The following is a 24457-nucleotide window of genomic DNA, read 5'->3' as shown; positions in this document are numbered from 1 at the left end:
TGCTCAGGCATCAACACTGTGCCCTGTGCCTCACTCGACTCAAGCCCCACCCACCAGCTCTCGGTGGAACTCTGCGCTGCTCCCCACGGTCTCAGCGGCAGGCAACAGGGGAGCCCCCACTCCTCGGGTGACTCCTCTCACCTTCTCTCTTCGCCCATTCTCTGCGGCGCATCAACACGTGGGGCTCCATCTTCATCACAGGAGCCCCGCCTGGATTCCTGCTCTGGCCGCTCTACGCGGCATTCACGAAGGTGGGGTGGGCTCCCGCCGGACTGTCCTCTTCAGTTCGCCAGTGCGGGGTGGGCTCCTACCTGGCTTCTCCTACCCGCTGGGCTCCCACAGTTCACGGGAGCCCTGGCCACTTCCGGCGGCGTGCTCCAGGCCCCGTCCACAGTCAGGCAGCTCTTGCCTGGCTTCCTGGCCTCACGATCGAGGCGGCCTTCGATTTCTTTTCCTTTTGGCGGCAATGAGGGGTAGGCTCCCTCTTAATTTAAAATATAAAGTGGGGTGGGCTCCCACTAAAGGTGATGAAAATGTGGGGTTGCAGCTCAGTGCCGCGCAGCCCATGCTCTCCTCCTCCTTTGGGGAAAGCTTAAAAGTAAAGCGATTACAGGGCGCAAAATGCAGCAAAGGTCCTGGGGATCAAGGGGCATGGCAGGGCCCAAGGAGCAGCACACAGGTCAGCACACATGACCATCCTGGGCCCCTGCAGCAGCACCCCCCCCTTCAAGTCAGGAACATCACAAGCAGAACCACCTTCATGGGGTCACAGCCCCTATATTTATACTTCATTTTCCTTTGTCTGTAGAGTAAAGGGCTTGGGGAAACCAGTTCCAACTGGTTCTGGAGCACACTGTTTACAAGGCTCTTCTTCCCTATTGGAGGTAGGGGCTCGTCATCAGACACACCACAGGGGGAGGAGCCAGCATTCACTAGGGCAGGCACCATCCTATTTAGGGACCAGGGACTTCCCCTCCCACTACTCAAAATGTAGATGTTCCATTCAGCCTAGCGCTGACTCACCCTGCCCCTAGTGGAGCCACACACACCTCACCAGCCCTGTCACTCACAAGCCAGACATGCAATTCACATCAGGCAGGCAGACACATAGCACACAGAAATGGCAACTTCTAAAAGTGGCATTTCTAAAATAGTTATAATAAATCTGCACACACCATTGCGTAGCATTTATTATCACTATTCCAAACATACCAAACTTGACCAGGCTGCGCCTCTCATATCAGGGATTACCACTGAAACACTTATCAGGGAATCCCCAATGCATTCGTATGGGAGGGCAGCCCCACAGTAATTAGAACCCAAAATGGCTGTTTGTCACTACCAGGACATGTCACACACTTAAGGTACATGTCCTATCTTTTACCTACAATGCACCCTGCCCATAGGGCTAGCTAGGACCTACCTTAGGGGTGACTGATATGTAGTAAAAAGGGAGGGGGGGTCACGGACATGGCGCACGCTTTTGGTGCCACGTCACAGCGGCAGTAACACTGCGCGCACAAGCCTTGCAATGGCAGAGGCCTTGGATAGGTTTGAAAGGCTACTTTTGTGGGTGCTGCAATCAGCGCTGCAAGCCCACCAGTAGCATTTAATTTACCTGCCCTGGGTATATGAGATACCACTTTACAAGGGACTGACAGGTAAATTAAGTAGGCCAAACAGGTGTAAACCAATCCTACCATTTTTAACACAGAGAGCACACGCACTTAACCCTGGACAGCAGTGCCAAAGTGCCCAAAGTCCTAGAACCACCAACACCATGCCAGAAAAAAGGCAAGGAGAAAGGCAAAAAGTTTAGTGATGACCCTGCAAAAAGGGCCAAGTCCAACAGTTTCCACCTCACAAAATAGGGTTTGTACATAGGGCAGACCTAGTTTGCAGTTGCAAACGGTCCTTTTCCCGTTTGCAACCGCAAGAAAATGGCCGTACATCTGGCCCAGAGATCTCATTAATATATTCTTTATTTTTGATATAAGGTAACATGCCTGTCACCTACCCATGTGGCAGGACAGATACTAGACCAAATTTAAGCTAAACCTAATCACATTAGAATTGATTCCATTATGGAGCTATGGTGAACAGGTCACAGGGCTGTCTCTTTTCAACTGCCTGTGGAAGATCTAAAGCCTAATAATGTATGGGCGACTGCAAAGCCCCAATTTGTGCATTATCTATGTTAGATATTGATAAAGTAAATATTCCTCTTGATGCTACACAACCAGATGTACAACTGGACAGTAATATTGACTCTTCTATAAACCACTTGAACAATTGTATCACCAAAGCTCTCGATGACATCCTACCTATGAAATTGGGCAATGCCAACCAGAAACCTCCATCTGACCCATGGGGTTCATCTGACTTCACACTAGCTAAAGAAAAATGCAAAAAGTTAGAAAGGGACTAGGGACTCTGTTATGTCCATGCCCAGATTATAAGATAGAACTCAAGGCGTACAAGCAGTGCCGGCAGTAGCGCACATGGCGCCCTGTGTGATAATGTTTGTTGGTGCCCCCACTGACCACCTTCGCCATGGATTCCCTCACAACCACCCTTTAACAGTGCCCCTCAAAGTCTCCTTAACCACTCTCTCATTCAGATGCATTTAATTAGGTTTATAGCGCCACTCATATCAGAGTAGGGTGTCAGAGCACTTTACACACACATTACACAAAGACAATCAGTCGCATGTGTGTAAGTCAGTGTATAGGAAATGTTACATAAGACAGAGGACTACAAGGTGTAGGAGGCACATGTCATCCATACTGATGGACAGTATAGTTTGATTGCTTGGTGTGGAGAAGCACACACTTAGAATTTAAAACATAATACCATGGTTGGGGAGTTATATTTAATAAAATAAGACATTATTTTTTTTTTCCCAAAATGAACCCTTTTCGCAGCATTAGAATAATGCAAGACTGGGGGGAAATCATAACGCTCTAATCTATACCTTGCAGTTTGCATGCAGTTCTTTGATGACATTTATTATCTCTCTGTTCTATATTGGGATTTTAACTTATACACTGCATGTACCAAATAATCTTTTTGACAAAAGCACTGACCTATTTACATTGAATGCACTGTGTGGTCTGCATGGTACACGTCCTTTGCAGCAGACATATTAACCCTCTACACTACTTTATGAGGAGTCTAAACTTCCACTAGACAAAACACGATTTCTCTCCAGAAAGAACATTAATCACTGGAGTTATCTTGACATTTTTATTGTTGTATGAAAATTGCCTGGAGGCAAGGAGGACTAGTGCAGCGGGTGCTTTTAAAAATAGAATATGCTTGCAAACACGCATGCTCCCCCGCCCCCCCCCCCTCCCCCACCCCGAACTCAGCATCCGATGCAGTGGCACTGGTTGCACCGCCCAACAGCCGGCCCTACATACAAGGTTTTGTTCCAAGCCCCTTGTTATCAAAACAGTGCTCTCTTCAAGAACAAATCTTTAGTCAGTGGCGACTCCTACATACCTAAAATTCTTTCCACTCAAATAATATGGGTGGGCATAGCTCACTTAATTCAGTGTAGTGTAATTAAGCAGAATTACCTAAGAATTCACAAGATTAGGTAAGAGTAAATCTGTGGTGAGCATTATTTGTTGGTGCAAAAATGCTCTCACGCATCCAAAACAGGCGTGAGAATGCAATTTGAGCTAAAAAAAAGTGCTAAATTTAAAGGAACATGAATAGCTAGTGTGAGCAGTCACTGTCACTCACGCTCGCTAAATGTGCTCTTGGGGTAGGACTGTTCTCCCCTGACGTACTCCTGGGATTTAGCACTATTTTCTTAGCACAAAATACCCACCACATCCAAAATGGGTGCAAGAATGCATTTTGTGCTAAGAAATAGTTCTAAATTCAGCACAACATGAATAATGAGGGCAATCGTCAGCTTGCGCTTGGTAAATGTGCTCTCAGAGTAGGATTGCTTACCCCCAAATTTCTCTTAATAATGTAAGCAGGAGTAATCATATTATTATCAGTAATCCTGCGTCAAAGAGCAACGCAGAATTACCAAATTCACTCCAAACACTCTGGCATAATTGAAATTCTGCCTGGGCCTATCAAAAACTATGTTCAAATCTAGCAGAGTTTATCCATAATAAAACTGCCACCCTCTTGTCTTTTTTCATCCAGGCTTCTCTAGTAGTGGCCCCTTGGGAGGTAGACAAAAAAACCTCCTTTTGTTCTAATCTGATTTTATTCACCTAACCTAACCCCCGCTAAAATAAAGACTGCCAGCTCTGGCTCCCCATTGGACCCTTGCTCAGCTAACATTTTCACTGCCATATTCAACAATCCAAAAGACAACGGCCTTGTCCCATCTTTTTTCAAAAGAGCTATTTGGGTCCCTCTGATAAAGAAAGCATCCCTTGAGCCCAATATTCCAGCAAACTTTTGTCCAATTTCTCTTTTTTACTTGGTCACTGAGATCCTGGAAAAGCTAGGTTAATTCCCAGCTATTCCAATCTATAGAAGAGAACAATGTTTTGAATATATATCTACTTAGAGCTCTGAAAACATGCTGATGGCTGCTGCAATTCTATTCAGGTGATATTAGTCTCAGGGGTTTCTGTGGCTCTCATTCTGCTCGATTTGTCAGCAGCGTTTGATACTGCCTCACACATTATCCTTCTGGACAGACTTCAGCAGGCAGGAATCCAAGGAAAAGTTCTCTTGTGGTTTGATTCATTCCTGAACGCTAGAATAAAGACAGTCCAACTGACGCTTTATACTGTGACTTTAGAGATCTGAGATGTGGGGTCCCACAAGGCTCCACTCTTGGTTCCTCAATTTTTTATGTGTAAGTGTCTCCACTGGCTGAACTGATTGCTTTGTTTAAATTTAAGTTTCATTCTTACACCAATGACGCTCAGATCATCCTATACATGGATGGTAACCTCAGCTCCCTGCAAAAGCAATTCAAATTCTGTCTAATCAAGGAGGCTAGTTGCATGAATGTTAACTCCCTCTGACTAACCTCTGACAAAACTGATCTCTTGGTGTTCAGGAACCCTTTCTGCTGGTCCTCTCCTTGGTGGCCTTAAGACCTAGATACAAGTCGTACCCAACGGCAACTGCTGGCAACCTGGGACTCATAGTTGGTCCCAAGAAGTCTTTTGAACCACACATTATGAAATGTACAGCTACTTGTTTTCATATCATGAAGGTGTTAACAAAATATTACCTTTCATTCCTTAGACTTCTAGGCAACTACTAGTACAATCTCAGAACATCAGCAAGTTAGATTACTGTAATTCGTTGTTTGTCAGCTTTCCAGTAATCTAATGCATCCTTTGCAGCTGATTCACAATGCTGCATTTGGACTTGTGTTGGACGTTCGCAAATATAACATCTCCATCCATCTTAAAAGCCTACACTGGCTCCCTGTTCATGAAAGAATTGTCTTCAAGACTCTCTGCTTTTGTTATAGTGCAACCTTACCAACCCACTGGGCAAACTACACATCCACGATGTTCAAAAGATATAGTCCATCTAAACTGTTATTTTCATCTTCTTCAAATCTCGTAAATGTTCCCAAATGTTTTGTGATGGCTGGCCTCTTATCTGCAACAACCTACCTTTCAGGTAGCCCAAAGGCCCTTCCTCTCCGATACTCTGACTCTTCCCTAGGGGGTACCTCAGGGCTCTATTCTGAGCCCGATTCTATTCAATCTTTACATGTGCCCCCTGGCGGAGCTAATAGAGAGGCATAATATTAGTTTTGCCTCATAGGAAGATGACACTCAACTTGTTGTGTTGTCACCGGATGAGGAAGGCATGGCAGGACAATTCAAATCCTGTCTCATGGAGTGGGCGGAATGGGTGCCCAGCAATTGTCTTCGCCTCAATGCCATAAACCAGAGGTCCTGATTGTAGGGAAGGCTCCCTTTATCTGGACCTCGCCATGGTGGCCGTCCGCACTGGGTCAGACTCCAGTGCCCAAACCCTCATTGATTCTAAGTTATCATTTGAAAAGCAGATCTCGAATGTTGCTGGACAGTGTTTTGCCATCCCGAAAACTGTTAGAAAGATTTTGAATTTTCTCCCCTTAGGGGCCAGGAAGATTGTAGTCCATGCTCTTGTCACCTCTCAGCTGGCCTACTGTAATGCCCTTTACTTAGGTGTGATGAAGGGGAGATAGATAAAGCTGCAAAGAATTCAAAACACTGCTGCCCGGATGGTACTAGATCTTCCCAGGAGGGCTTCTTCCAGCCTAGCCCTCGCCAGCCTTCATTGGCTCCCTCTTCATAAGAGGATCTCTTTCCAAACTCTGTTTTTAAAGCTTGAAGGGCACAGGCCCACAGTGATCGCCTTCATTGGTGTTCTCCTTTAGTCCTGTTCGTAGCCTCAGATATTCTGGGGCTCGCCTGGCAACAGTCCCCCATATAAAAGCAGAGCCCGCAGGGGGGGCAGCTCCTTTTGCTTTCTCGCCACAATTCTGTTGAATTCCATGCCAGACTTTCTGGGAATGGAGCCTTCCGAATCCCTATTCAGGGAAAAACTGAAAGACTGGCTGCTTCCTTAGTGAGGGGCTCTCTTGCTTGCTCATTGAAGTCCGGTTTATTTGTTTCTCAGTCTTCCCTCTCTGCCTAGTTCTTGCTGTTTCTTAGCCCAGCATGGGGACACAGCGGTTGGGGTAACCATGGCGCTTTACAAGAGGATTTATTATTATTTATATTACTAATTCACAGAGGGCGGAAGGGTGTTTTTAGTAATTACTGCTCAGGCACGGAACAATCTACCGCATGATATTCAACCCATGTCCAATCTCCTACGATTCCGAAAGTATTTTAATAAATTCTTCTCTGTAGGGAGGCTTGCAGTCACAGCACCAGGACATCGCTAGGTAATCATTAGTGTGATAAATTAAAATATAAATATAAATTTGCAGGCCTTGCAACAGCATCACTGTCATCCTGTTGCAGCAGCATAATTTTACTTGTGCGATACCTATTATAACAAGCATTTACAAAGGCAATATGCCTAACCATCTGAATATCATTGCAGGCCTTTTGGCTTTGTCAATGTTTCGACTGGTGCTGTTCAGCATTGACAAAAAAAGAAAAAATGTTCTGTGCCAATTCTGTGTAGCCTCTACATACATTTGAAAAAACGAAATTGCAACGACGTCTACAGATGACTGTGTCCTCATACTTGCATGGTGCTCTGACATCCATTTGCAAGAAGTATATGCCTGCATTTGTTTCCACAAATGCATATGCGGTGATGTAGCACAATTTGTATCTAATGTACCAAGGTGGCAGATGCCAATATTGAAGCAGTAGATAAAAAAGATAACTTAAAAGCATGCAATAGCCTTTTGGCAAAGGAGCGTCATGGCTGGCAAATTGCAGGTGCATAGCCCTTCAACCAAATGTTTAAATCAATATTTTTAAACACAAACATTAGGATGGAAAGGTGTGGGAGCAACAGAGAAGTGGGCAGAAGAGAAGTTTCTGTGGGAGAGCAATGGGGAGTGAGGGAGATGACAGGGAGCAAAAGAGGGGCTTGAGGCAGCGAGGGTGGAGAAAAATAAGAACAAAATAAAAGCTGGGAATTGAGGAACTTGAAAACAATGGACAAGCTGTAGAGAAGAAGGAGAAAGCAACACAGAAGACGCAGGGAAGTATTTCAGGGGGGGGAGCAGCACAAGATGCAAAGAGCAAGAAAACACATGCAGTCCCAGGGAGCATTGGAAGAAAAAGCAGTTGAAGGATGCTAGTCATTCAGTCAAAAGGATGGTAACGTTCTATGCCCCAGGGGAGGTACGGTCGCAAGAGAAGGAAGGAAAGCCATCGAATAAGAACAGCCAGCAAATGCAACTGATAACTAATTCAACACATGGCAAGCAATGGGTTGAGTCAAAGCCCACTGTAACTATTGGTATTTTCAAAAATATGTCTTAGACAATAGACGGCTAGAAGCTGTCTGTATGTGACCCCAACAAAAAGAAGAGTAGTAAGAACTCAGAATGTTGCCAGGTGTTTGGTTGCATAGGCATTTTAAGATGTTAAAATTTAAATTATTTGGTTAAATGCCTTCCCAATATATTTGACAAGGTCACTCAGTGTATTTGTCTCTCTTGATGCTTTGGGTCATACCCATCTCAGTCTTTGTTAAGGATTCTTCCATGTCTTCTGTCAGACATGTTTACCAGTGATGTTTTGGCATTTTTCAATTCAGCCAGTTTTCTGTTTTAGTATTTTCTTTTGGATACTGATTTTGGTATCATTTCTTTTTAATTTTGAGACAAACCACATTACCAAAGTTGAGTTATATGATGCAGTGGGGATTTTTATCAGATCTTTAGGAGTCATTGACTTTACTTTCACAATTTGTTATTTTGAGTGTGTATGAAAATGATTCTTTCTGATGATTATCCTCATTTTTTTGGACTGAGGCAGCTGATTTTTTGAGTCTGTGCGCTGGGAGTCTGCTAACCAGGCCTCAGTGCATGCGCTCTTAAACCTAGGACACGTCGAAATTGGCTACACTCCTAATTGGCTTATTTAACTTAACTGTATGTCCCTAGTATGTGGTACAAAGAGTATTCAAGGCTTGCAAGTTAAATATCACTAGTCGACTGCAGCGCGAATTGTACCACAACTAGAATGATTATGCAAAAAAAGACTGCAGACCTTCGACCAGTAACCTGGCTGTACAGGTTCAAACTGCAAATTGGACCTGTCAAAATAACCCCTTTTGATAGTCCTAAACCCTCCTTTTAAAGGTCACCTCAAAGTACGCTTTCAATGCCCAGAGTGCATGATGGTTAAAAGTAGGACCTGTTTTAGTGCAAAAAATAGGGACCCCCTGTTACCGATAAAAATTTCCTAGAACAGGGAGAATACCATTGTAAATCAAGATCGCTAGGCAACAATATGGTCAAATAGAAGTGAGAAACAGACCTAAAGCAAAGAACTTATCACAGGACATTTTAATGTATCAATCAGAGATGGAAAAAACGTCTTTTTATTCTTTTAAAAAAATCATTAAAGATTGGCTAAAAAAGGTATCATGCAGTACAGTAAACGTTCAAACAGTAACAGTGATTTGTGTCAATGGTTATTACCAAGGATTTTATGCCTATGGGTTATTTTATAGCTTTCAAGATTGATTTACACATCTGAATTACAATTAGTATACAAACAATCATTCATCACAGACAATAGAGTATCACAAGACATAGAGACAATATGTGCAAATTCTTAGCCACACTAGAACAGAAACAATAATATCAATAATAAACAAAAAAGCAAGAAATGTGGCGAAGGATTTTGGTGTGATTGACGCGCGTTTCGGTGAGCGTGCCACATTCGTCAGAAAACAATAATAAAATATTATAGAGACCAAGAGGTACCAAGGGAGGGATGGCCTTGTGAAGCTGCCTCAATAGGATATGTGTGTACAAGGCAATGCTCTATGTATGTCAGGAGCTTGGCAGTGTCAGGCCAAATCGACTATTCTGGAACCAGTCCCTGGACAAGAACATAGAGATGGGCGTGGAAGTGGATGTACAATGAGACCTGATGTCTTACATGTGAAACTTTAAAATACGTCATGTCAAATCGCTGGAGATGGGGATGAGGCAAATAAAGATCCAACCTCAGGTTTACTGGTTTACGGGGTTCAAGCTGGTAAGGATACTTCTTCCTAGATGTCCGGTCAAGTCGCCGGCGGATATGTCCCTTCAAGTCGTCAGCAGATATGTCCATCATAACATGGAGTACCTTCTCTGGTTTCTGTTGTTGATGAGTGGGCGCCCAGTGTACCCCTGGTGGAGGGTGCATGGTCCCATGCTGGGCAGGCATTGACTACATATGCAATTGCAGATCATTCTCATAATTTGAGATGTTCTGGTATCTGGTGGTATCAAACATTATAAAAAGCATAATGTTCTGTTTATGACTTTAATTCTGGTTAGTAAGTGTACTTCGCATGTATACATGTGACAGCAAACTAATGTGATATCCTTGCCAGCATGATTACAATATTAGAAGTTGTTACATAGGATTGCTAAAATTGCTTTTTGGATATATGGGACCAATTTTGGCGCATACCAGTTTCAGCTGGACTGTTACGATTGGCACAAGGACAAGACTGATTTGCATATAGGCTCAGTCAAAACTGAGGTGGCATTATGTGCAAAATCACAATGGACTGGGATGCAGCCTTAATTATTACCAGTGACTGAGATTAATTCAACCATGCAATCCATCATTTTTTTTGTATACATCAGTGAACTGCCTTAAGTGGGACAGGTATTTCCAGATGTGGGTCCAGTGCACACAGCCCCACTATAACCAATCTAAACCTGACTGATGACCCCGAATTAGAGTGAAACCGGTCCTAGGTTGCTTTTGTTCCAGTTCAGCGAAGACCTGGCCTGACATTTTGGACTGCATTCTTCCAATTGGTAGCAGGATCAAGACTGATTTCCACGTGGTTGGGTCCAAACCGAGGTGGCATTGAGTGCAAAATAGCAATGGACTGAGATGCGACCTAGAGTAATTATTAGTGGCTGAGATTAAGTCAAGCATTCCTCTCAGCACTTTTTCTATATGAATTGTGACGGCCTAAGTGCATAGGGTATTCCTAGATGTGGTCCTGTGCTCATTGTACCACTGGAACCTGAATGAAGATCCCCAAACAGGGTGAAACGGATCTTAGGTGCTTGTAATCCAGATCAGAGTGGACTTGGCCTGGCAGTTCACTCGGATCAGTTCCTATTGGAGCAGGGTGAAGACTAATTAGCATAAAGCAGGGTCCTACTGAGGTGGCATAATGTGCAAGATAACAATGGACTTGGATGCTGCCGAGTTCTTACCAGAGGTTGAGATTAATTCACGCATTCTTCCCATCACTTTTTGAATGCTTCAAGCATGATGGGTAAGCCCAGACATGGGTCATGTGCTCTTTTTACAACTGGAACCAAGTGATACCCAATTCTAGAGCTCCAATCAGGACAAAATCAGGCCTGGCAGTTCAGACTGGACTGATTGGAGCAGGGGCAAGACCTATTTGCATATTGCTGGGTCCAAACTGAGCTGGCATTGTGAGCTAAATAATGATGGCTTTATCGGCTGCCCGAGTAATTACCAGTGGCTAAGATTAATCCAAGTATCACATTCATCAGTTTTTTTATATACTTTCCCAAATATTTTGAAGCAGTAGGCAAGAAGGTGGATTGGCTCAACTGGCGCTAGGGGAGGTAGACATAGACAAGCACTTGCTGTCTTGACTGACATAGCAATTCAGTTTGAGTTACAGGATCAGCTACGCACTTGTGATTCATCATTTCAGCTGTACACTTGTCATAATTCTGCACACGTCTCATCAGCAAGATTGCATTTCTGATTAGGATTACTGACAAGAGAAGTTGGTGGCTGAAAGGGCTCTATTGCTCATCAGCCCTGCATGTTATCAGACCATTCTCCAGTGACTCTGGCTGTAACCCTCCCCTCTACTATAGGGATAAAGAGGCAGTGGCAACTTCAGTCTACCACTATAGCTCACTCTTTTTTCATGGATGAAACCAGTCAAGCTATGCTGAACTATTTTGAGATAAATAGAGGCTTAGTTGTGCACTTATCCACCTTATTAAAAGCATTCAATGTGATCCTCAAAGGCAAATGTATTACAAAGGGGTATGATATCCTTAGATCACTGCGGGGTGAACTCAGTTAGCTTATGGGAGAAACAGCAGAGCTGGAGGCGCAACAGCTGACTGACATGAATGAGACAGTCCAGGCAGCCATCAATCTGAAGCAGATGGAATATAGGGAAAATGCTGAATGAGTAGTTTAGTTTTGGGGGAAATACTCTGCTGCTCACAAAATTGTGGAGAGAGAGGGCCCAGGATGATCACTGACAGGCATGAGGAGACCCACATTTGTGGCAGAATACATAGTGCTAGATTTAGAACTCTGCAAATCTGGTCCCACAGTCACTTTTTCAATGATTTCACCACCTGGCTACTTGGCAGTCCATCCGCTCTATTTTGATGTTGGTACAGAAAAACGGTTATAGTGGACAAATATTTTTTGAATATCAAAACAGATCGAACATAGATCAAATGCATTAATTAGTTCAGACGTCACTGCAAAAAACAAGCAAATTTTAATTTAATTTTCATCATAGATATAGAATGAAAAAAATCATAATATAATATTAGGATATTAATCGTCATTGATACACATTGGTGCTCAGAAGAAAAGGTGGTGGAAGGTGAGTGCTGAGGGAGAGTTGAGTGATGATGTGCGGGTACGGAAAGGTAATGTGGTTCTAGAAACATCCAAATCTTATTTGGACCAATCCGCCTTTTTATTTGGCAACAAGCAACATATAATTATAAACATAACATTCTAGACACAGATTAGCATGTCTCTGTTGCCTCTGTTTGATGAAAACAAAAGATGTGTCAACGTTTTGACCCCTGATACCCGAGAAGGATGGTGAAGAGGGCAAGGAAAAGGGCATAGTTTAATCAACGTGACACACTACTCACGCCCAGAGACCAATCCACTGACAATAAAGATAGAATGAACTGTGTGACGACTTTTAATACCTGTAGCAACGCCATCAGGCTAGCTGTCAACAAGCACTGGCGTATTATTGCTGATGATCTGGAGGTACAGGACCCCCCCCATGCATTCGTTCAATAAAGGGAAGAATATTAAGGACTATGTGGTGAGATCCTTACTTGAGACATCACCTACATTGACCATCCAAACACTATGGTACAAAAGGGGGTGGTGATGGACGGAGCATCAGAACCAATCAAACACTCACACCCAGTCAATAGATCTGGGTTTGATCCATCACCATTCTTTAGCCCACTCTGCCACCCCAGTTCAGACATTCATCATCATTCTTTAGCTCACTCTTACCACCCCAGTTCAGACATGGCCATATGCAAATCAGTCTGACCCTGTGCCTCATGGGAACAGTCCAGCCCGAACTGCCAAGCCATGTCTTCCCTGGACCGGAAACAAGCATCCTGGGACCGGTTTCGGGTTCATAACCCTCGAGACATGGCTTGGCAGTTCGGGCTGGACTGTTCCCATGAGGCACAGGGTCAGACTGATTTGCATATGGCCATGTCTGAACTGGGGTGGTAGAGTGAGCTAAAGAATGATGATGAAGATTAAACCCAGATCAGTTGACTGGGGGTGAGTGCTTGATTTGCTCAAGCGCTCTGTCCATCATTCCCTTTGGTATCGCTTCATCCAAACACTATGGCATCTTATGATGAAAATTAAATCACAAGCATTTACTTGTTTTTTGCAGTGACGTCTGAACTAATTAATGCATTTGATCTATGTTCGATCTTTTATGCTATTCGAAAAATATTTGTCCACTGTGACCGTTTTTCTGTACCATTGTCGACCCGGGTCCAGTGGCTTTACGGGTTACCCCATTTGTTATACTCTATTTTGATGTTAGCGGTTCCATGGATGAAAGACCACCCCAGTCCCGTTGACTCTATCAGGAATTTTCACCCACGTCGATGCATCATAGGCAGAAACAGTTGCCGATGGGGGACCAGCCAAGATTACTGCAGGGCTAATAATGATGTTCCTTTATGTTCAGGAAATTGTGATAGGGATACCTACTACTTTAAGTTGGTGGAATCGAAGGCAATGAGGTGGAAACTTAACTTTTTTCTGTTTCCCTCTTTCGTTTCCACCTTGAACACCACTTGTACAGGTCCTCCCTTTGCTGTTCCAACACGACCACAATGCTAATCAAGTCCGTTTTCTCAGAGATCTAAGGTAAGCTTCTTTTACACTTGTCTTACTATTAATAGTGTGTTGACAATTGCTTTAGTCTCATGTATTTTTACATTGGTCTTACATGCATTTTATTATATTGTGTAATGCATTAGAGTACATTCAAGGTAAAATGATCACGCCTGTATTGACACTTCATTTTTTTAATGTTATTGTGGTGGTCGTGGGTGTTGTGCTTGTGATGCCTGTGGATGTGCATTCAATAGTGTGTGTGTGTTGTTTGTGTGTTATGCAATATATAAGAAGGGGGGCATCACACATTACCTACATATATTTTAGAAGCAAACACAACATATATGTGTATTGACACATGAATCAGTAGTGCTTACCAGTCTCCACTCTACCAGAGACTCAATTCATCAGCAAACTGCCACTGGGACAATGCCAGCCCAACGGGGACATCTAAATAGGCTCAGTGCATACCCACTGACCGGACAGTTTTGGAGTTCTGTTAGTCATCAGAGGAGTCCGCCGCCTCAACAACGGTGCTCCGCTTATGCGACGAGAAACAGTCTGTCAATGCTGATGGTGGTTCAGCCAGCAAACATCTAAATTCGGCAGGTGGGATACCATCAGCTTGGTGGGGTACTTTGATTCTCCACTGCTGAAGGACGACTGGAGTCCCGCCAAGATCTAAATCAGATCCATAGTCCAAAACAGAGAGGGGCCCCATCAAAACCAAGGGGAGAGAATCACAAAGACAAACAAACAATAAGAATTCCCCAAGGTGCAATGCAAACCCCCACCCACAATGTATGGACTGTGCAAAAACTAGTTACACCATAAACAAAAATACAAACATGTATACATCATTTAATAAATATAAAAATTAATAACACATATCCAGACATGAAAACATGAAAATATATCAATTTATACACCATAAATAGAAAATAAATCATCAAATAATTTAAAATATGAATGCTAATTTGATTGCTATTCCTAAACATACACCATCAGACGTTAGATCCACATGTGAAAAGCTGAAGCTTTCTAAAATCAATTGAATCAGTAAAATCACGTTATGCCTCATAATTTCAGTTTAAATCTAACAATTTAAAATATCAATGCTAATTTGATTGGCATGACTTGATATATGTATATGTTTTCGTGTCTGGATTTGTGTTATTAATTTTTATATTTATTAAACGATATATATTTTCTTATTTGTGTTTATGGTGTAACTAACACAGTCCATGGGGAGTTTTTGAATAGTACCTTGTAGATTCAGTGGCGTAAAAATTGACCCCGCAACTTCCGCAGCGCGGGGACCAGATTTTTAGGAGGCCTCCTCCGGCACTGTACATGGCATCTGAGACTGGTAATAAGGGTTTGTCAGGGACGTTGCTCTACGAGTTGCATGGGAGTCAGCAGGATGAGCAAAAGAGAAATACCAGGAAGATGCTCATCACAGAGCTGACTGAATTATGATCAAAAACCGTTCTCAAGTTTTTGGGGAATGGGGCAACTACACATGTGCTGGGTAGGTGTAAGGTGTTATTCACCTTTGAAGGACAGTCTGGCTTAGTGATGTCACAAGGGTAGGCGTGGCCGTTTTAAGCATGGCTTCTTTTGCTCATACTGGAGCATTGGTTGATGTGGCCCATGGAGGGATGAGTACAGCAGAGCAACAGGCAGGGAAAGGAAGGTCAATGTAGAGGGTGGGAACTGCAGGCACAATGATAGAGCAGTCTCCACCCAGCGTATGGTTTATTTGCTGTGAGAAGACAGGCTGAAGGCAGAGTTCTGCAGCGACTTCTGTGCTCTTGTGTAGAATGGCACCTTGGTCAGACCAGAGCCGCTTGCGTGTGCACTCTTCTCCTGCACTTTGGTGTATTTTATTTATCCTGTACAAAAGGCCCAGCAAGAACATGACTTTTCTGCTGAACAGGTAACTTGGATTAGACCATCAAAGGTTTACAGTATCTCACCCCCGTTATCCCCCTTCATTCCCTCACCCCCCTTCATTCCCTTGCTGGTGGGAGAGAACTATAAGAACCTTACCTCACTTTTAAGAGCTGCTGAAGCCTGCCTTCTGACCCCAGCTTGGATTCCAGGAGAGATGTGCATGTCCTTGTGAAGTCAGGTGAGAAATTCCTTTATCACTACGGATGCCTCCCTTATTGCCCACAGTTAAAAACAGAATAGGAGGCCTAAAGTTACCTGTTGTTTATAAAAGCCCAGATTGTTAACTTTACAAGCATGTATTAAGGTTTGAAATTAGATTTCCAAGAGAAAGTTAAAACATCTCTATGTTAGAGCACAGAAATGTAAAGTGATGTCATGACACCTGCAATACCTTATCTATAGCTGGCTGCTCAGCTGTTAGCCTTCTGCGTATCTGGGCTTGGTATTTCATTTTATTTTTATAACCGTGAGCCAATGAGTCCCAGAATGCAATATGTTTCAAGGTTGGAATGAAGTGCATAAAAAAGAAGTGTTTTTCTTTTTTTACAATTTACTGCTGGTTGGCTACTTTGCATATAATAAGTCTCCTCACAAAACTGCCCCTTCCCTGATCATAGTTCAGACACGTACTAGACATCTTTCCTACTCTGGGGTTGCAGCAAGCTTTACAGATGTCTTTGATATAACCTGCTATGCTGACTGAGACTCGAGAGGCGTTCCAACATCAATGTAAATCAGGAGTGACCAAATAATAGAAGATTTGTGACACCTAAGATGGTTACGACTGAGATGTGTGTGTCCATATGTAACTGTCTGTACCTTTCTATATATGTAAAAAAAGGGAACTCCTTTGCCTCACCGTACTGACTTCTCTTTCCTTTTTCAGTGAGGAGTTACATCCTCAGCGACTTCTCTTTCAATCGTTCTCCTTCTGCTACATGTCTAAGTTCACATTCCTGTGAAAACCGACACTGCACATCTGTGGCCTACACTCCTAAAAGTATAGTAAAAGAGGTACTGCTTAGCAAGTGAGCTCCCAGATGTTGGGAGGTCTATATGTGAGGGGAGGGTTTTTTTCTGAAATCAGAGGGTGCTACAGGCCAAAACGTAAATTAATTGCTTGAGCTTTGCCTGGGCCTTGGTGCCACTGGGTTCAAGTGCAGCTTTTAGAGGTACATTACATGAGCTATGTCAGTGTTTCATTGCTTGAGCAACAGTGACACTGATGCAGAGCATAGCAGCAGTGCATTTACAGAGCTATGTGCAAAGTTGAGGTGCATTTACAGACATATACAGCATGTGCATTTGTAGGGCTTTGAGTAGTGTGTGAAGCACATGTGTTTAAAGAGCAGTGTGTGATTGCAGTTATCGGTTTAAACTAGGAACTAGGGGATTGAAATCTTGTTCCTCTTCTGTGCTCTCCAGTTTACCCTCCACTTTGGTCCTCTCCCCTCCCAATTCATTTTTGTAATCCATGCATTTTCTGAGCAAACACCTACCACGCCTGAACACATTCCCCACCGCCGTTGCCTTTAGAGATGTTGCATGTGTCGAGAAAAATGCTTTTCATGTATTTGGGCATGTTCTCTCTCCTTGGAAATGTTCCGTAGTACTTAAAAGTTCATCTCTCTCTACCTGATCCATCTATCTTTGCATTCTTCATTCTGATTTGACATGATCACTCTCCTTGAACATGTACTCTCCCTTTCTCTCTTTGCAAGACTGCGTCTTTTTTCTTGATAGGTACTCCTTATATTCCCCTATACTTGAGCCATTGTGTCTCCTGCACTTGAGACACATACAACTTTAAGATGTTTCTGAAACTGTCCCCTCAATTCTAGACAGATATTCCTTGTGCCAGAACCTGAATACCTGCAAATGCGGTCTCTGAAGTCTTGTGCCTTCTTTGGGAAGTTGCTTCTCTCCATAGACAAATGTTCTATTCTGCCAGGTATGTATGTGTGTGTCTCTCTTCACGTTAGAAGTCACTTGCACAAAGTGTTGATTGTTTTTCCTCTGTTTCTCCTAAACCTTTACAGATTAATGAATATGTATAACATTCAAAATATGAAGCAACCAGCAAATGTAGAGGTAGGATTCTGCATGGCGACTGGAGATGTGAAGGACATTCTGAGCTGATGGGGAGCATTGTACTCACCAATGAACCCCTTAGTGAGCATGGGATCTTGTATAAAAGAGGGGTCCCATAATGTTCAATGGGCTCTGTGCTGAGCAATAAGCCCTGTTAGTTGATGAGTGGAGCGCTCTGAGCTTAATATGTAGCATGTACTGTTCAGATAGACATGCACTTAGTACTGATATCAGCACCGGGATGCTCCTGCTTGAGTGGCTGTTTTGCACTTTATAAATCCCCTTCATTCATTCATCTTAGCAGAGTAGTCCTATACTGAGTATCTGTGAGCTTTGTGCTAACTAGAGCCCTGCACTCATCAGGGAGTCCTCTAATAAGTATGGATGGAGATTTGTATTCAGAAGTGTGTCCTACAAACCCATTTACACTACTGTTGTGTCACTTTTGTGACGCAGTAGCATTGTAAACAATGTGCCACGTTGTGACACATTCACAACATGACACATGTAGGGAGATGCGTCACGTTGTTAAGCCCTGCGTCACATTATACCTGTCAGGTATAATGTATGTAGGATGGGCGTTCTGACGCAAGAAAGTCTTGTAAAAGTGATGCAGTGAAATCTACAAGATTTTACTGCGTTACTTCTACGACGCCACTGCGTCAAAACCTTACTCCTGTTTGAAGCAAGCATAAGGAGTGACACAGCACAATAGGAATAGGCATTCCTGAGCATTGCTGGAGTTCCGGCATGCTTGCAACACGACTCCAGGAATGCGTTACCTTTATGCCAACAGATGCGTGACGCATCTCTCAATCCTTGTGCCATGGTGCACCGCATTGTAAATGCGACGCATCCATAGTGGGGCAAGGTTTTTTTTTGCATGACGCAATTAAACTGGCGCATCTCTGCTAAAATGCAAAGATGCGTCAGGTTCTTGTAAATCTGCCCCCAGGCTTTTCAGTATTACGCCAGTGGTATCTTTCGACTTGGATGCTGTAAAATGTACCGTTCAAGCTACTGTTTTTCAAACTTTTACCACCAAGGTTTCTTGAAATGTATGTTGAAAATGTAATGCATCATTTGAACCTTATTTTTTATTTCTTGCTGGGGGAGTTATTTCTTGCCAAGACGGGGACCACTCGGGAACACTCCTCTTTAACTTTTGTCTCCTTGCTTTACTCACTTGCTCCTTCAACTTGGATCTCAGCTTTTGGCCTACCACTTTTAGGATCCACCAGCCGCCACTGTTGCACGGGTGTTGGGCCCCTAGCCTGACAACTCCTGACTGAGTCCAGAGCATGGGGGGCACCCCTCCATGTTCTTTGCAGGGGGGCCTCCTCAAGTTTCGTTACGACACTGTGTAGAATTCTTTCTGTTTGTATGACAGCAGAAATAGTCAGGATTGACACCAATGCTGGGTACGCACTATATATCATGACTGATATTCAAGAACAGTTCATGACATACTATACTAACCTCTATTCGGCTAAAGCGGTTCTGTATGCCCAAGAAATCCACACATACTTGGAGAGGGCAATGTTTGCTTGGTTGAAATGCACTGAGCGTGAACCCCTCTGTTCCCTGATTTCTTTTGAGGAGCTAATAAGGGTGATAAGAGCTGAGTGCTGCTGAGGTGCGGATCACACCTATATCGCATTCTTTGCACATGTTCTTATTGTTTTAATATTTTAAAAAATCGCTTACTTGCTGTTGTTCTCAGGAGCCGCCCTGCACCCCGGTCCGTCACGGCTAGTGCCGATTGCACGGAGGGTGGACCTTGGGCCTGACTCCTCCCCCTCCCCCCACCACTTCCGGGGCACTGGGGTTTAAAATCAAGGCCTGGCGAACGCGCAGCGGACAGAGCTGAGTGCTGCTGAGGTGCGGATCACGCCTATATCGCATTCTTTGCACATGTTCTTATTGTTTTAATATTTTAAAAAATCGCTTACTTGCTGTTGTTCTCAGGAGCCGCCCTGCACCCCGGTCCGTCACGGCTAGTGCCGATTGCACGGAGGGTGGACCTTGGGCCTGACTCCTCCCCCTCCCCCCACCACTTCCGGGGCACTGGGGTTTAAAATCAAGGCCTGGCGAACGCGCAGCGGACAGAGCTGAGTGCTGCTGAGGTGCGGATCATGCCTATATCGCATTCTTTGCACATGTTCTTATTGTTTTAATATTTTAAAAAATCGCTTACTTGCTGTTTTTCTCAGGAGCCGCCCTGCACCCCGGTCCGTCACGGCTAGTGCCGATTGCACGGAGGGTGGACCTTGGGCCTGACTCCTCCCCCTCCCCCCACCACTTCCGGGGCACTGGGGTTTAAAATCAATGGCCTGGCAAACGCGCAGCGGACGCGCGCAGCGGGCGCGCCGGCGGCGCGCCGAAGGCGCGCCAAAGGCAAGCCCGTCTGCGCCCGTCCACGCCAGGATGCGGCCAGTGGCCAGTACCCCTATTAACGCTACCTTTGAACCGCATGTAAATACTCCGGTACGTATAAAATATTCCAGCTCTGACCTCAAAGCCATCAGACTTCAGAGCCATCAAAGTAATCCTCATAGACCTGCATGTGTGTTCCCAGCTGTCCTTGAAGGTCCCGTCTCCTGCAGACACTGCAGATTTCAATGCTTAACTCACAATAGCACCAATTTGAAGATACTACCTTCCCAACTAAAGCCTCCAAATGCGTTACATAAACCAATATTAACCTGGAATTGCTTCCTGGCCAATGTGCGCTCATTACCCAAACATGCTATTAATATTTGGGATTTGTTGGCTTCTAACCATCCCCATATTGGGTTTTTAACCGAGATGTGGACAAAGCCTCATTCCAATCCCGATATTGCTATCGCTCTCCCTGAGGGCTATAGCATTCAAAGGCAAGACAGGCCTATCAGGGCAGGCGGAGGTCTGGCAATTATATTCAAGGACCCTATTAAAGTAACTATTATTGAACAGCATTGCACTAACCTGATGGAGATAATGATTTTCAGAATTGACTTACATTCGCAATTCTGTTGGAAAGGCGCCTTGGTCTACCGACCACCGGGGCCTTTATCTAACTTCTCATGCCGCCTACTGGAAATAATCTCTCCGCATGCGATTTCCACTAATAACTTTTTACTACTTGGGGACTTTAATGTCCAGGGAGAAAATCTTAGCAACAAGGAAACTCACTCCTTACTAGCAGACCTATCTACTTTAAGTTTAAGTATTATAAACACAAATACCACTCATCAGGCCGGGCACATGCTCGACCTTATTTTAACCAACTCCTCGGACATCCGCTACAATGCGACGACTCCTCTTGAGTGGTCTGACCATCATTTGGTGGACTTCTCAATCCTAAGCAAACAAGAGTTAGGAGGTCATGAAACCAGACCCACCAGAGTTTTCAGACAGTGGCATAAAGTTACTCCTCAATCCTTTCAGGATTCCTTTACCCCCCCACGCTTCAATGGGTTGGATGACATAGAGGACCAATTAACATCTTTGAATGCTAACCTTGTGGCAGCTATCAACCAATTAGCTCCATCTAAATTACAACTCAACCCTCTTAAACACGTGCAAGCCCCACGGTACACACCTACTCTGAAAACAGAGAAATCCCGGTGTAGAAAGTTGGAACGGACCTGGCGCCTCTCACACAATCAAATTGATAAAGACTTATTCAAAAATGCTTTGACAATTTATCACAAAAATTTGAAGCTTGCCCGAAAAACGCATATTGCGACTGAGATTGACAATGCTGCAAATTCTTCTTGTACGCTCTACCAAATATTAAATACATTTACCAATCCAAAAGCTTGTAATACTGATGCCGCTCCCTCACAAAACCTCTGTGACAATATAGCAAATTATTTGTCTCAGAAAATTGAAAAAATATATCAAAAAATTACCTCGACTATTGGGCCTTGCCCCAGTCAGCCCCTAAACTCTATCCCCGTTAAGGAGACACTACACACCCTAGATACCTTCCCTTTATGCACTTTATCGGAAGTTGCTGCTCTCCTAAAAAGTACCAAATCTGGCTCGCCTCTAGACCCTATGCCTGCCAAAATTGCAGCTACTTTGTCAGCTTCGCTCGCCAGTCCTGTTTGTGCTATCCTTAATAAGTCACTGGAGGATGGTGTCCTTGCGGCTGAGTGGAAGGCAGCCCAGGTCGTTCCCATTAAGAAAAACGTGAAGCTGTCACCAGAGGACTTTACCAACTATAGACCATTTCTTTACTCCCCCTCCTCAGTAAACTCCTCGAAAAACATATCAACAAACATCTTTCCATGTTTATTGAATCTTCCCACTGCTTAGACGAATCACAATCCGGTTTCCGCCCAAAACATAGTACGGAGACTACATTAGTGGAGGTCATAGACAACATCAGAATGGCAGCAGATAAGGGTCAGGCAGTGATGTTGGTCCTGCTTGACCTGTCTGCTGCCTTCGACACCATATCTCATCAGGTCCTTATCACCCGACTTGAGGAGATGGGTGTAAGAGGTAAAGCACTAAGTTGGCTGACTGATTTTCTGACCAACAGGACGCAAACTGTCAATCTTGGTCCCTATCGCTCGTCAACCACCGGTATCAGCAAGGGGGTTCCTCAGGGCTCCTGCTTGAGCCCTACATTGTTTAACATCTATGTAGCCCCCTTGGCAGGATACCTTAGACGGCTTGGGTTTGACCCCATATCCTATGCCGATGATACACAACTTTTGATGTCATTCGACAAAGCAAATCCATTTACCCAGGACTTATTTTCTGAGGGCATGAAAGGAGATGCGCATTGGATGAGGGAAAATGTTTTACAACTAAATTCTGATAAATCAGAAATCATGCTGTTTGGAGAGGCAAAACTAAGATGGTCCCCTAGTTGGTGGCCAGAGGAATTGGGCTCTGCCCCGTCCCCTAAAGATGTTGTAAAGGACTTGGGTGTGCGCCTGGACAATGATCTTACTCTTGAAGAACATGTTAACAGCACCGCCAACACCTGCTTCAACACTCTCCGCATGTTGCGTAGGGTCTGTCCCTTTCTTCCTATAACCACAGGTAAATCCTTGGTCCAATCATTGATTATTAGCAGATTGGACTATTGCAATGCTTTGCTAATTGCAGCTAAAGAAAAATCTTTATACAAACTGCAGGTGGTCCAGAATACCGCAGCTCGATTAGTAAACAACGCACTTCCCAGGACCCCGTCAGCCCCTCTGCTTCGCGACCTTCATTGGCTCCCCATAAAAAAGAGAGTCAGATTTAAAATCTGTTGCATGGTTTTTAAATCCCTGCACAACTTGGGTCCTGGCTATTTTGCTCGGAAACTTGTTAGATATACTCCTACAAGACTACTGAGATCCAGCCAACTTGCATACCTGCAAACCCCTCGCATCAAATTTGCCCGGATGGGAGGGAAGGCGTTCTCCTATCTGGCACCCCATTATTGGAATCTCCTCCCATTACATCTTCGTCAATGTACCAATCTAGGGGTCTTCAGGAAATTACTGAAAACAGAACTTTTCTAATCGCACTTTCCTCAGTGATCAATCAGCAGTCCAAAGCGCAGAGATACCCCGTATGGGGTGATTCTGGCGCTATATAAAACCCGTAAATAAATAAATAAATAAAGGCAATAAAACACAGTTCTGTGCCTGGGAGTGATGGCTTCCTGGACAAATTTTATGTATAGGGACTAGGAAAGGGTATGCTCCAGTGGATCACCCTCCTGAATACATAAAAGTGGAAGGGTGTCTATCATCCCCAATCCCAATTACTAGGGGTACGCGCCAGGGCAATCCCCTTTCTCCCATGGTGCTTGCCCTAGCGGCAGAGCTGCTAGCAAGTGCATTATGAGAGATTCATCATCACAGGGGTATTACATTTAGCTCTCACAGCACTTATATTAGGGAAACAGCCACTACAAAGCGGGCATCACATAGAGATGCCCTTCCAACGCGGTTGTTACAACGACCGCGTTGTTACCACTCAATGCCATTACTACGAAAGTCATTACATCGACTTGCAGTAGATAACGTGCTAACATTAGAAATAGTATAGTTTACTATTCCAACACCTTCCCTACTGTTACGTAGGCTGAAGTTGGAATAGTAAATTATAAATTTCTAATGTCAGCACGCCATCTACTGCAAATCGATGTTATGACTTGTGTAGCAACGGCTTTGCGTGGTAACAGTGCGGTCGTTGTAATGACTGCGTTGTTATGGCACGCGTTGTGATGACTCAAGTTGTAACAAGTCATATTCCTTTTATTATCACTATACGCAAACGATACAATAATGTTGGGTAATGATTCGGCAACACATTTCCCCCCTATAATACAGGAAATAATTATGTTTGACACAAAATCAGGGCTTTAAATAAACTGGTAAATGTCAGCAATAATGCACTTAACTAAAAAAAACTGCTAAACCAGCTCGCTCTTGATTTCCTGCTTTGTCACTAGCTGGTATAAAAGGTTTGATGAAGGTGGGCCTCCTACCTATAGTACTGTATTTATTTCAAACTTGCCACCTCCCCTTGAATCTGCTCCTTTTTGTACAGCTCAATTCGCTGCTGATTAGATAAGATAGACTTGCCTGGGCAGACTGCCAACCAGTGCTTAATTTGAGCAGGTGCTTTCC

At 43.9% G+C, this 24457-nt stretch overlaps 1 long non-coding RNA gene across 1 annotated transcript in view; it reads left to right on the top strand.

Annotated features, from left to right (window-relative positions):
- LOC146810366 (uncharacterized) overlaps nucleotides 1-17689 on the top strand; it is a 103174-nt gene extending 85485 nt beyond the window's left edge. The window contains exons 2-3 of the long non-coding RNA XR_014965679.1: nucleotides 13747-13811; nucleotides 17579-17689. This is a non-coding gene — a long non-coding RNA (uncharacterized LOC146810366). The remainder of the gene's footprint in view (nucleotides 1-13746; nucleotides 13812-17578) is intronic.
- Nucleotides 17690-24457: the final 6768 nt, after the last annotated feature.

The sequence above is a fragment of the Triturus cristatus genome, chromosome 7, assembly GCF_964204655.1.
Source record: "Triturus cristatus chromosome 7, aTriCri1.1, whole genome shotgun sequence".
NCBI classification, from domain to species: domain Eukaryota; kingdom Metazoa; phylum Chordata; class Amphibia; order Caudata; family Salamandridae; genus Triturus; species Triturus cristatus.
The sequence above is the reverse complement of the archived record's forward strand: the minus strand, read 5'-3'. Positions and strand labels throughout refer to the sequence as shown.